We start from the raw sequence: 14,261 nt of genomic DNA, 5'->3' as shown, positions 1-14,261 counted from the left end.
ATGTTAACCCTAAAGGAGTTGATCTGTTTTTAAATAGAATGCACCACTTTTTTACTGTTCCCTTGAGAAAAATTGGAAAATACAAACAAAAAAAAACACCCATAATCCTAATCCTGGAGACGAGTCCAGTGATTTTTTAGAGTGCCCAGAGATTATCAGCAACCTCAGCTATTCTCTCCCTGGTCTCTGTTACCATGTCCTGGCTCCTGAGCCTTGTGGATGCTGGAGGCATCCCAGCCTGGCCCCTAGCACTCCTAGAAACCCCACTGTGTTCAGAGCAGCCCCGAGGCCAGACCTTCCTCTCTAGTGGCCCCTTGGGAACACAGCCTCAGTGTGGTCCCAGCAGGGCCCCCGGGATCTGCCTGAAACCCCCATGGCTGTGGCGGGGGGACAATCTTGGGGTCTGCTCCTGGTCATGGCGAGGGGTTTCTGGGTAACACGTTACATCACGGGGAAAGCCTCCATTCTCTCAGGTCATGATGGTGACCCGAATGTGCTCACCTCACTCTCGTCTGATCCTCACACCCCTCCCACCTTCCTCCAGTGCCCACCTCCCCACAGGCAGGTTCCCAGACACTGAGAAAGCTTCCTCTTCTCACTTTTGGTTTAGTCCTCTAAGAACTTTTGACAGAGAAATCCTCTTTTTTCAAAAGAGAAACTTCACTGCCGCAATTGTCCAAGGCAAGTTTTGGAGGGCAGCAGCAGAGATTAAATACAAGGTTACAAATCTACATGACGATGGACCTGGATTCCGACGGAATCAAGAGCGAGAGAAAGAAACGGAGAGGGAGCCCCTCCAGATTGGACAACAAACTTTACCTACGGTGTGGCTTTGTTCAATCCTAGTTCAAACACATTAACTATAAAGAGAGCTTCTGGAAGACTTCCCAGAGGCTAAGACTCCATACTCCCAATGCAGGGAGCCCCACGTTTGATTTCTAGTCAGGGAACTGTTAATAGACCCACCCGCCGCACATCGTTATCTTGCCTGATGCAACTAAAAAAGATCCTGCGAATCGCAACCAAGAGCTGGCACAGCAGCCAAATAAATAAATACTTAAAAAAAAAAAAAAAAAGATGTTTTTGGGTGATAGAGGACAATATACAGAATATATGAGAACTCTTAACAAAAAAAACAAACAACCCAATTAGAACATGAGCACACCATCCCTGGTGGTGCAGTGGTTGGGAGTCCACCTGCCAATGAAGGGGGACATAGGTTCGAGCCCTGGTCTGGGAAGATCCCTCATGCCACGAGGCAGCTAGGCCTGGGCGCCACAACTCCTGAGCCTGCATGCCCTAGAGTCCACCAGCTGTAACTACGGAAGCCTGGGCCCCTAGAGCCTGCATTCTGCAACAAGAGAGGCCACCGCAGCGAGAAGCCCGAGCACCGCTCCTAGAGAGGAGCCCCGCTCCCTGCAACTAGGGGATAGCCTACGCACAGCAACCAAGACTCAGCACAGCCAAAAATAAATTTTAAAAAATAGTTTTAAAAGCCGCAACAAAACTATCACGTTTTTTAAAAAAATGACCAAGGGTCTTGAATAGACATCTCTCCAAAGAAGGTATACAAGTGACTAAGAAAATACAGGAAAAGATGCTATCATTAGGGAAATGCAATTCAAAACCACAATGAAATACCATTTCATTCCCATCAGGATGGCTACTATCAAAAACTCAGAAATAACAAGTGTTGATGAGGATGTAGAGAAATTAGAACCTTTGTGCACTGTTGACAGGCATGTAAAATGGTACAGTTGCTGTGGTATGCCAATTTCCAAAAAAATTAAAAATAGAAATACCATATGATTCAGCAATTCCACTTCTGTGTATAAACCCCAATGAATGGAAAGCAGGGTGCTAATATCAGAGACATGTACAGCCATATTCATAGGAGCATTATCCACAACAGCTAAAATGAGTAAGCAAGTCAGGTATCCCCTGACAGATGAATGGATAAACAAAAGGTAGTATATATATATAACAGAACAGTATTCATCCTTAAAAGGAATGACATTCTGACACACGCTACAATATGGAGACATTACGCTAAGTGAAATGAGCCTGTTGCAAAAAGACAGATGCTATATAATTCCACCTCTATAAGGTATCTAGAACAGGCAAGTTCTTAGAGATAGAAAATAGAATGGTGGTTTCGAGGGCCTGTGGGAAGGAGAGAATGAAGGGTTGTTGTTTAAAGAATCTGAAAAGAATAAATACACACATAAAACTGAATCACCTCACTATACTTGAAACTAATACAACACTGTAAATTAACTTTACTGCAATTTTCTTAAAAGGCAATTTCAAATATTATTTGAAAAAAAGAGTTATTTAATGGGTACAGAGTTTCAGTTTTGCACAATGAAGTGTTCTGGAGATGGTTGTGCAAATATATGACACCCCCCCTCCAAAAAAAAAAAAAAACCCAACATACTGAACAGGATACTTAAAAATTGGTTACTATGGTAAATTTTATGTTATGGATATTTTATCACTAAAAAAAGAGACAACTGGGGAAATCTGGGTATTAGATGATGCTAGAGAATTACCACTATTTATTTTAGATGTGATACAGCATTGTGGTTACATAAAGGAAATGAACATTTGTTACAGACTAATTCTGAAGCATATTGTTATGAAATGAGTAATGTCTTGGATTCACCTTTAAATAATTAAGAGAGAAAAAATAACAAAGGCTATATGAAGCAAATGTGACCATATAGCAGTTATTAAACTGGAGGAGCATTTTTTCTTTCTGCTCGTGTGTCTAAAATTTTTCATAATTAAAAAAAAATGTTTTAAGTTAAAAAGTACAAGCATCGCTATTACTCCACTTGCACAAGAGTCTCTCTTCCTGCATCTCCCTAAGGTGGGTATTTCAAAATCATTCATTAGGAATGACTGAAACAGAAAGAAAAGAATTGTTTCATGCCTCAGTGGGCAAGTGGAGGAAAAGTTTGATAATATATTCCCAGATATCTGAAAATCTCATCTTGGATAGTTGGTTTGAGTCTTAATAGAAATATACTGAAAATACTTTCTTCAACTCAAAAATATTTTTCCTTAACTTAAAAGAGATTCTCACGAACTCCATGACATTTGAGACAGAAGGACCAGATTACTGATCCTGTAAAAAGGGAGACACAACATGGCTGCTCAGCAGTCACCCTGCAAGCCTTGCTCTGTAGCAAAGGGGATAATGTCTCCAGCTTGGGAGGCACAAATAAAGTTCTTGCCCTCAAGACAGCAGAAGCAGCCTTTGTGGACCTCTGGCTGACAGGGAATTCTGAGTGGTTGGGCCAGGAACTGGCAAGTGGTAGAAAACTGGAGAATGCCTGTTCAAACCAGGCTGGAAGGATCTCAAATTCCGGAGGGTGAATTTAGAATCACAGAGAACACAGGCAGAGCCACTGAGCCGGTAGGGAGGTGCGGAAGGAGGGAGTCACCATCATTTCAGGTGAACATTGTCCCCACTGGCTGCTGTTCACCAAGTGAGACAGAAGAGATGGTCCCTAAATCCCCGGGGACTTCTGGTACCGGGGAAGTACCAGATATGGAATAAACACACCTCTCCCCAGTCCCTCTGTTAAGTACAGCTTAACCTGCCCTGGGAGATATAGATAGATAACTAGAAAGAAAGTGAAAGTGTTACTTAGTCAAGTCCAGCTCTTTGCAACTCCATGGACTATAGCCTGCCAGGCTCCTCTGTCCAAATGGAATTCTCCAGGCAAGAATACTGGAGTGGGTTGCCATTTCTTTCCCCAAGATAGAGATATATAAATAAATAAAGACTTCAAAGGACAGAGAGGAAGATAAACAGGCTAGTGGCCTCGGGACTCAGAGAAAGACATGGCAAGGATTCCCAGGTTTTTCTTTTTGCTTCGAGTATCTCAGGCTGAGCACTGGAGAAGCTAGTAACCTAGAAACAAATGGGTACAGACAAAAAAAAAAAAAAGAAGTCCTGCTCTTTCTAGCCAGGAAGGGGCAGCCCAACAAAAAAGAATACTTTCAGACAATAATACTCTACTCCAGCCAAACCACAGGAAAACTGTCCTGCACCCTGCCAGCCGAAGCAAAGCAGGAGCCTGGGCCCCCACTCCTGTCTGCAGGGAGCTGTCAGGAGGCCTAGCAGACAGTCAGGGTTGTCATCACTACCAGCAACAAAGTCCTCCTCCACTGTCGGTGCAAGCCATCGGGGCATCCTGCCCTCCCACCAGAGTGGTCTACACACAGGCTTAGTGGACAGCCTGAACTCCTGCACTAGCCCAGCAGTAATTAGGCACCAACTCTACCTCCCCGCGGGCTTCCCACGTGGCTCAGTGGTAACAAGATCACCTGCCAAGGCAGGAGACTTGGGTTCAGTCCCTGGGTTGGGAAGATCCCCTGGAGAAGGAAAAGGCAACCCACTCCAATATTCTTGCCTGGAGAATCGCATGAACAGAAGAGCCTGGCGGGCTACAGATCACAGGGTTGCACAGAGTAAGACACAACTGAGAGACTAAGCACCCTCGCGTACCTCCCTACTTCCCAGGACGGCAACAGGGGCTGAGCTGGGAACCTAGACTTTGACCTCTTTCTGACAGCATCGGTGTGGTGACAGAGTGAGCCTGCTAAAACAGAAGATTTTTTTTTTTCTCTTTGAGATACTCATCTTAATTTTGGAGCTAAGTAAACAGAAGTGGACTTACTGCATTTTACTTTTTTTTGTAGCTATATTCTGCTATTATTTTTTTTTTATATATTGGTTTTGCCATACATTGACATGAATCAGCCATGGATGTACATGTGTTCCCCATTATGAACCCCCCTCCCACCTCCCGCCCCATCCCATCCCTCTGGGTCATCCCAGTGCACCAGCCCTGAGCACCCAGTATCATGCATTGAACCTGGACTGGCGATTCGTTTCACATATGATAATTTACATGTTTCAATGCCATTCTCCCATATCATCCCGCCCTCGCCCTCTCCCACAGAGTCCAAAAGACTGTTCAATACATCTGTGTCTCTTTTGCTGTCTCACATACAGGGTTATCGTTACCATCTTTCTAAATTCCATATATATGCGTTAGTATACTGTATTGGTGTTTTTCTTTCTGGCTTACTTCACTCTGTATAATAGGCTCCAGTTTCATCCACCTTATTAGAACTGATTCAAATGTATGGAGCACTGTTTATAATAGCCAGGACATGGAAGCAACCTAGATGTCCATCAGCAGATAGATGGATAAGAAAGCTATGGTACATATACACAATGGAGTATTATTCAGCCATTAAAAACAGAAGATTTAAATATCTATCCAGAGTCTCATAATACTCGAAATGTCCAGGACTGAAAGTCACTCTCTATACTGAGAACCAGGAAAATCTCAACTTAAGCAAGAAAGGATAACCAACAATTAACCCCAAGATGACACAGATGTTAAAATTATCTGACAATGATTTTTAAGCAGCCAGTGGAAAAATGCTTCAGTGAGCTATTACAGACATACTTCAAACAAATGAAAAGCGTCTCAGCAAAGAAACAAAACAGATGAAGAACTAAACTAAAATTTTAAAACTGAAAAAAAAACCCCACTGAAATAAAAATCTTACTAGATGAGTTCTATAATAAAATGAACTATGGCTGATTCATGTTGTGGTTTGACAGAAAATAAAATTCTGTAAAGCAATTATCCTTCAATTAAAAAATAAATTTTAGAGCCGCAGAGCTTACCCGGAAGAGATCGAAGCCGGGTCACCTTTAAGGGACCTGGAAGGGAGTGTTTGGCCTCGAGAATGGTGTCGCGATGTGGTCGAGGTTCTCCCCGGGATCGTCGTCACTGGCTTGTGCTTGTTCATCCCAGGAATGGCCACCGCGTGCGTTCACAGGTTCAGTAACCCGGGCAAGGAAAAAAGGGTTGCCCATTATTCATATCAGTGGTATTTGATGGAAAGAGGCGCGTCTCTGGAGTAAACCGTTACTATGTGTCAAAGGGTCTGGAGAACACTGATTAAGGAAAGGTTTTCCTGGTGGATGAAGAACGATTCAGTCATGCTCTTCTAACCCTGCTAGTAGATTATGCAGCGTATCATGTAGCATGCATTGTATTTTGTAGTGTGTAATAAAAATTAAAAATTTTAAAAATAATAAATAAAATTTAAAAAAAGAATAAGAGAAATCACCTAATCTGAACAAGAGATGACAGAAAAAAATTCACATTCCCAGGAATCTGTGGCACTATAAGAAAATATCTAGTATTTATGTCTTTGGAGTCTCAAAAGTAGAGGAGGAAGAAAGTGGAGCTTAAAAAAATACTCAAATAAATATGGCTAAAATTTTACAAAGATGGCAAAGACATAAACCTATAGATTCAAGAAGGTTATAAAATCCCAAACAGGATAACCCAAAGAAATCCATGTCAAGATACACATAGTTAAACTTCTGAAAACTAAAGACAAAGAAAAGATGTTGAAAGTAGCTAGAGAAATGACAACTTCCCTATAATGGGAAAAAAAAAAATTGAAGGAGGTCAAATTTCTCATCAGAAACCAAGGAAGTCAGAGGATGTGGCACAACGTTTTCCACGTGCTGAAAGAAAAGAACTGTCAACTCAAAATCCTATATGCAGAGAAAATCAGAAATGAAGAGGAAATTAAGACATGCTGAGATGAAGAAAAACTGCGAGAATTTGTCATCAGCAGTTCTTAAAAAATAGCTAACAGAAGTTTATGAAGCACAAAATAAATGATCGGAAAAGGAATCTTGGACTACCAAGAAGGAAGAACAAGAGAGTAAAAATACTTTAATACAGTGTTTTCCGTTTCCTCCTCAGTTTTCTAAATCGTCTCTGATGGTTTAAGCAAAAGGTTAGTAGTTGCGTGCAGGGCAGATGACAGAAGGTGATAAGCACTGCGGTAATCTCTAGTTCAAGTATTTACATCTGCTCAAACCTGGGAGGAGGGACACGGTGGTCCCTTCTATTTCCTCTTTCCTAAAAAGATCAAAGCCCACTAGGTCCTGTCCAGCGCCCTCTATCTTGAGTACACACATATCATCTGATGTGATTCTCAATCTTTTATTATTTTTTTTCCCTTTTTTGTCACTCTGCATGGCATGCGGAACCTCCCCAACCAGAGGTGGAATCCATGCCCTCTGCAGTGGAAATGCAAAGTCTTAACCATGGACCACCATGGAAGACCTCAATTTCCATAGAGAAAATATTTGAGACAGTTATAAACCAGGGAGAGTAAAGGGAATTAAAGAAAGTTTCCTTTCCCTCTCTGAAACTGGTCAGGTCAACACAAGCAGAACTGAGGTGAAGTGAAGTGAAGTTGCTCAGTCATGCCCGACTCTTTGCGACCCCGTGGACTGTAGCCTACCAGGCTTCTCCGTCCATGGGATTCTCCAGGCAAGAATACTGGAGTGGGTTGCTATTTCCTTCTCCAGAGTTATGTATATACAGTGCCACACCTAAATATCTAAACAAAGAGAGACTCTCCAAAAACTATCAATAAATCAAAATGAAATTCTCCTGGAAATGGATGAGATGGAGAACCGATTAGTGGTTGTCAGGAGTCAGGGATAGTCGCAGGGGAAGGGGATGGGTGTGCTATAAAGAAGTAGCAGAGGGAGGTTTTAAGGTGTTGTAATAGTTCTAGATCTTGATTGTGCTGCTGGTTACACAGACCTGCACATAATAAAATGGCAAAGTGCTGCACATACACACCTATACCTGTGTCTAGTTTCTCGTTTTGATACTGTACTCTAGTTACATAAGATGCATCCACTGAGGGAAATTGTGTGAAGGGTTCAGAAACTTCTCTGTGCTATTCTTGCAACTTCCTGTGAGTCTATAATTATCTCAAGATTAAAAACTTGACAAATTTTAACATAAAAATGAAGTAAAAAACAAAAGCCCCTGCGTGCTTATGCAATGCCTAAAGCTTAACTTTCCATCTTGTTCCCCGCCTCCCCCAGTTTTATTAAGATATAACTGACATATAGCACTATGTAAGTTTAAGGTGCACAATTTGACCTGCATATATTTTGTGAAATGATTACCACGGTAACTTTAGTTAATATCCATCATTTTGTATAGATCAAAAGAGAAATGTTTTTCTCTTCGTGGTGAGAACTCTTAGCATACACTCTTTTAACTTTTCTGTATATCACACAGCACTGTTAACTACAGTCATCATGCTATATATTATAACCTCAATAGCTATTTATCTTATAACTGGAAGTCTGTACATTCTAACCACTTTAATTCCCCCTCCCCTCAACATTCACCTCTGGTAACCACAAATCTGATCTCTCTGAGTCTGGTTTTTTTGTTTAGATCCCACATATAATTGAGATCATAAATTATCTTTTTCTGACTTATTTCCCTTAGCATAATGCCCTCAAGGTCCATTCATGTTGTTCCAAATGGCAGAATTTCCTTCTTTTTTAATGGATGACAGTGTGAGTCACTCAGTTGTGTTTGACTCGTTGCAATCCACTATAGCCCACCAGGCTCCTCTGTCCTTGGAATTCTCCAGGCAAGAATACTGGAATGGGTAGCCATCCTCTTCTCCAGGGGATCTTCCCAATCCAGGGATCGAACCCAGATCTCCTGCATTGCAGGCAGATTCTTTACCGTCTGAGCCACCACAGAAGCACTTTAATGGATGAAATGTGTGTATACACACACACACACATACACACACACACACACACCACACATAAACACACTCATACAGCCATTGATGGACACTTAGGTTGTTCCCACATCTTGGTTATTGCAGATAATACTGCTATAAGCATGGCGGTGCAGGTATCTCTTTGACAGAGTGTTTTCATTTGCTTTGGATATATACCCAGAAGTGGAACTGCTGGACCATATGGCAGTTCTATTTTTAATCTTTTGAGGAACCTCCACACTGTTCTCCGTAGTGGCTGCACCAGTTTACTTTTCTAGCATTGCACAAGTTTTCTTTTTCCACATCCTCATCAGCATCTAGCTACCATCCTGCTTTTTAAAAAGAACTATTTTCAATATAAAAATGATCACTGGCAACATATATTCATGCATATATAAAAATCTGTACATTTTCAATCAGCATTCTTTGTTGAGAAAATGAACCAAATTTTGTTTTTTGAGAACCTGCTTATTATCTTGCTCCAGGTCAAAAGCAGAATATAAACAGAAACTACCCAGGGCTCTTGCCTCAGGGAACTTAAAGCCCAGGCAATGAATCAAGACAAAAATGCAGGAAAACCCAAATAACTGAAGAATTAGACCACACAGCCTTCCATAGCACATATGCTGACATGTGCCAAAGGCAATGTGTCCTGTAAGACCTGAAGACAGGCCTCTGTAAGAGGCAGGTAACCTTGAAGTTGGCTTTGAAAGGTGGCAAAACTGATAGAGTAGAGACCCAGCAGAGGAGGAGATTCAAGTAGTAAGGGAAAGATACAGACAGATGGGAAAAGTGAGGGGCACATCTAGGGGCGAGCAGACTGATAGGATGAGATCCCTCCAGGTCCAGTACGGAGCCCCCGAAATGCAGGCTGCAACAGGGTACATGTGTCTGGGCAGGAAAGGACTGGTAAACCCAGAGGGTAGAGAAGATTAGCTTAGTGGCTACAGTGCAGGATAGATTTGAGAAATTGATAAGCATGCTGAAAAGTTCCGCTTTAGGTAAGTGCGCAAGTAAGACTGAGAAAAGAAGAAACTGCTGGCTACAGGAGAGTTTCTGGGGTCCCCAGAATTTCCTGTTTCCCCAGATCAAACCCTGCCTGGCCCATTCTAGTGTCCCGTGTCCTAAGCACTTATGCATCAGTTGAATCTGCGAATTCCTAACCCTGAGGTCACGAGATCCTGAGGGTGCTCCAAGTCCAAGGACCCATGAGGTTAATTCTCATGAGCTCTCTGCTTTATGAGGCTCTTCTGACTTGAGTATCATCAGTGAGAATGTTTTAAGGACCCCAACTTCATCTACTTTTGAGAATTACCGCCTTTAGGAGTTGGATAACGAACACAGTATTATTCAACAGAACTAGGTGAACCACATATGTATTTTTATATTTTCTAGTAACCATGCTAAAAAGGTAAAAAAGAAACAGGTGACATTAATTTTAACATTTTATTTAACCCAATCTATCTAAAATATCATTTCAACATGTAATCTGTATAAAGACGATTGATGACATTTTAGGTGTTTTTTTTTTCATATTAAGTCTTTAAAATCCAGTGTGTATTTTATACTTACAGCACATCTCAAATTAGACTAGCTGCATTTATAGTGCTCAGCAGCTACATGGGGACAGTGGCTACCCCATTATACAGTGCGGCTGTAGAATCTTGCTACTTAAAATGTGGTCCCTGGACTAGCAGCATCATACCATCTGCTAGAAATAAGGAATCTCAGGCCCCACTGCAGGCCTAATTCACAAAATTCTACAGGCGATTCATAGGTACATCTGGGAAGAGAGATATAGGGTACTCAGTGTTTTCACTACCTAACATCAACATTGCTTCTCTTCATTCAGGCTCCATGCCATGCTTTTGCTTCATGCTTTTTCAACACCAGTTCCAGACACAGATCTAAACCAAGCAACACCTCTCCTTGATCCTGAGCATCAGAATGGGTTCAGGCATGCCAAATGTTTCAACCAGATTCAATGAGATCCAGTGAATTATTTGAGAAATCCCACTGTCCTTGAATGAAAAAGGTAAGTTGTAGAGCCAGCGTGGAGCATGATGGGAGATCCTGCCTTTATATGAAGACTGTGAATGGAGGGAAAAAACTGATGGCCTCATTTGAGCCCCTGCTATAAGTCTTACAGCTTGACTTTTCAGATATGTTATTGTTCAGTCACTAAGTTGTGTCCGACTCTTTTGTAATCCCATGGACTACAGCACGCCAGGCTCCTCTGCCCTTCACAATCTCTTGGAGTTTTGCTTAAATATAAGTCCGTTGAGTCAGTGATGTCATCTAACCATCTCATCCTCTGCCGCCCACTTCTCCTTATGCCTTCAATCTTTCCCAGCATCAGTGTCTTTTCCAATGAGCTGGCTCTTCACATCAGGTAGCTAAAGTATTGGAGCTTGAGCATCAGTCCTTCCAGTGAATATTCAGGATTTATTTCCTTTAGGATTGACTGGTTTGATCTTCTTGCAGTTATATGAGCCAGTAAATTGTTTGTTTAAACCAGTTTGGATTGTGTTCTAGATAGTTATTATCTGTTTTCTCCTTCCCTTGTTCTCTGCAAGGCTCTGTGTCCCTGGATACTGATCTTCAAGAATTATATCAATAGGCCCCCCTTACCTTCTGGTTTTCTGTTGGGATTGGCTAATTGTCAGCACAAGTGGAAGGTGGAAGCACAGAAAGTAATAAGGTCTGGATATTTATTCCCTTGCCTCCTTTCTTGCAGGGCTGCCGAGGGCTGACTTCTTTCTACCACAGGCCACAACTATTTTCAGATAGATCTCTCCTTTACCTACCCTCTCTCATTCCAGCAGTCCTCTGCGTCCTTGCTCCTTCAGGCCTCAGGGTGGTTGGTTTCCGGAGGCTCATAACACAGGACTATTGCACGTTCCTTTTGGTTTCCCAGTCTACGCCTTAGCAAACAGCTCCTTTATTAAACTCTCCTCAAATAATCCACTTTGAGCATGCCCCTTACTTCCTTTGGGGACCTGATTAGTACCATAATTGGTGTCAGCAATAGCCTTAAAATAGGATTCTGGAATTGAGTTGCTCACATATATGAGGAAGGCACTGCGTTTGGGATTACCAGATGCAAACTATTATATACAGGACCGATAAACAGCCAGGTCCTATTGTATAACACAAGGAACTATAGTCAATATCCTGTAATAAACCATAACAGAAAAATATATGAAAAAGAATATGAATATATATATAACTGAATCACTTTGCATATACATATATAAACTGAATCACTTAGCCATACATCAGAAACACATTGAAAATCAACTATACTTCAATAAAATATTTTAAAAAAGAGAAAGTGATATATGCAACTTATAATTCATGACCTTAACAAAATTGTGTGCCCTCTACTTTCCCTCCCCTTCATGCTGCAGGAATGTGGGTACAGTGGTGGAAGTTAGAAGCTCTGTTTTGTTTTTAAATATTTGGCTGCAGTGGGTCTTAGTTGAGGCATGTAGGACCTAGTTCCCTGACTGGGGATGGAACCCGGGCCCCTTGCATTGGGAGCTCAGTCTTAACCACTGGACCACCAGGAAAGTCCCTTAGAAGCTCCATGTTGAGGATAGCAGACACAGCATAGGAAGGGCTATGATTATTGGGTTGAACTATCAGCTCAAAATTGTCTATACTCGACTTTTAGGTACAGGAGAAATAGATTTCTACTTTGGCTACTGTTGCAGCAGGGGTGCTAGCATCCTTAATGCAGTTTGGGTTTTCTGTCACCGGCAACCAAGAGGTCCTAAGTGACAAAACAGGTTTGTTGCAAGCCCACTGCCGCGCTCAGCCAACCACAGTCCCACCGTGCCCACTCATGTCTCCTCCTTGTTCTGCTGTGGGTCCTGCCCACTCTTCAGATGAACACTGGGCCCACGAGCTGATTCAAATCACTACTGCTCCTGAACAAAGGCTCCCCTTTCCTGGCCCCCTGCTGGCTGTGAGGATCTTTGTGCTCCACCAAAAGGCTGGCCTTAACTGGGCACTTCCTATGCAGGGATGCATATTAACTCACATTCTAACTGAGAGGTGCAAAGACAACGTGGTTTGTTTTCTGTAGTCTAATCTTTCCTATAAGCCCCTGTCCTGCTAGGTGGCAAGGGGAGACTTAGGCTTGCTGGTGAATATTAGATGATTAGATGATTTACAGCATGTTTCAGAGTAACTTGGTCTCTCTGAAGTAAATGCTGCTTCTCGGGTCTCTTTCTCTCCTCCCACTCCCCTCACCTTACCAAGAAGGTCTGGGAGACAGAGGAGAACTATCATATGATATTCCCTATATGTGAAATCTAAAAAGAAAGTATACACATGAACCTATTTACAAACAAAAACAGACTCACAGACTTAGAGAATGAACTTATGGTTGCCAGCGGGGAAGAGGTAGGGAGTTTGGGATCGACATGTACACACTGCTGTATTTAAAATGGATAACAAACAAGGACCTACTGTATAGCTCAGGGAACTTTGCTCAATGTTATGTGGCAGCCTGGATGGCACTGGGTTTGGGAGAGAATGGATACATGTAGATGTATAACTAGGTTCCTCTGCTGTTTTACCTGAAACTATCACAACATTGCTAATTGGCTATACTCTGATATAAAATAAATAGCTTAAAAAAATAACTAAGGCCTTGGAGCTCAGGAAATCAGAGGTTCAAATGTGAACTCACAGCAGAAGGAAAGTGTTGCTTTGGATTCCTGTGAGGTCTTCTAGCTCTGCCATGAAACACCTGGCTTCCTTTCTGAACTTCCATGATTACCCGGATGCACTGCACCTCATCTGGCCTCTAGAGCGAGATGCCAGCCTCAGAGCTGGAGGCCATGGTCCCAACCACTGGCCTTTTGCCATAAAACCCCCCTCCGCAGGCCTTTTCACGGCCAGTCTCTACACCAGCCTCTACGGCACTTCCAAGTGCTGTCATGGGGCACAGGGAAGCTTCTGATTCCCTGTGGACCAAGCACAAGCTGTGAGGGACTGGATATGGTACGCTGGTATTCAGGGCCTAGGCTCTGCCCTCTGTCACACTGTTCCTACAGTATACTGGACATGATGCAAAGCCAAGTGGAAGGCTTCTCTCGGCAGCTTGCAGCCTCTCCCAAGCCTTACCCAGGGAAGCAGCCCATGAGCCTCCGATGTTCTGAATTCCCCAAGTTGTCCTATCTGTCTTAGATGCCTCTACAGTTTCCCCTATTCAAGACAGGGGGTGGGGTGCTGGGGAGAATGGATGGCAGAGCTGAGGACCCTGGAGCATGCCTGCCTGCTTGTCCTTCCGCTCCCGCTTCTCTGCTCACAAGCTACTTCTGCTTCCTCTTCCTTTCCCCTCGTGGTCTGGACGCCACAGGAGGGTAAGTTTTCACCCCTACAGTATACGAGGAACACCATGATCTGAGCAAGTAAGAACTAGCTTTTGACATAAGGGCTGCAGGACAACTGTGAATTGGGGCCCCTCCAGGGACAATTACGTTAACAATCCATCCCTTAAATTTTATGTTAAAAAAAAAATTTGTTGTTTTAAGTTTTGGCCACACCACATGGCATGTGGGATCTTAGTTCCCTGACAAAGGATC

This window comes from Oryx dammah, unplaced genomic scaffold, assembly GCF_014754425.2.
Source record: "Oryx dammah isolate SB20612 unplaced genomic scaffold, SCBI_Odam_1.1 HiC_scaffold_9, whole genome shotgun sequence".
Taxonomy (NCBI): Eukaryota; Metazoa; Chordata; class Mammalia; order Artiodactyla; family Bovidae; genus Oryx; species Oryx dammah.
This window is presented reverse-complemented; position numbering follows the sequence as displayed.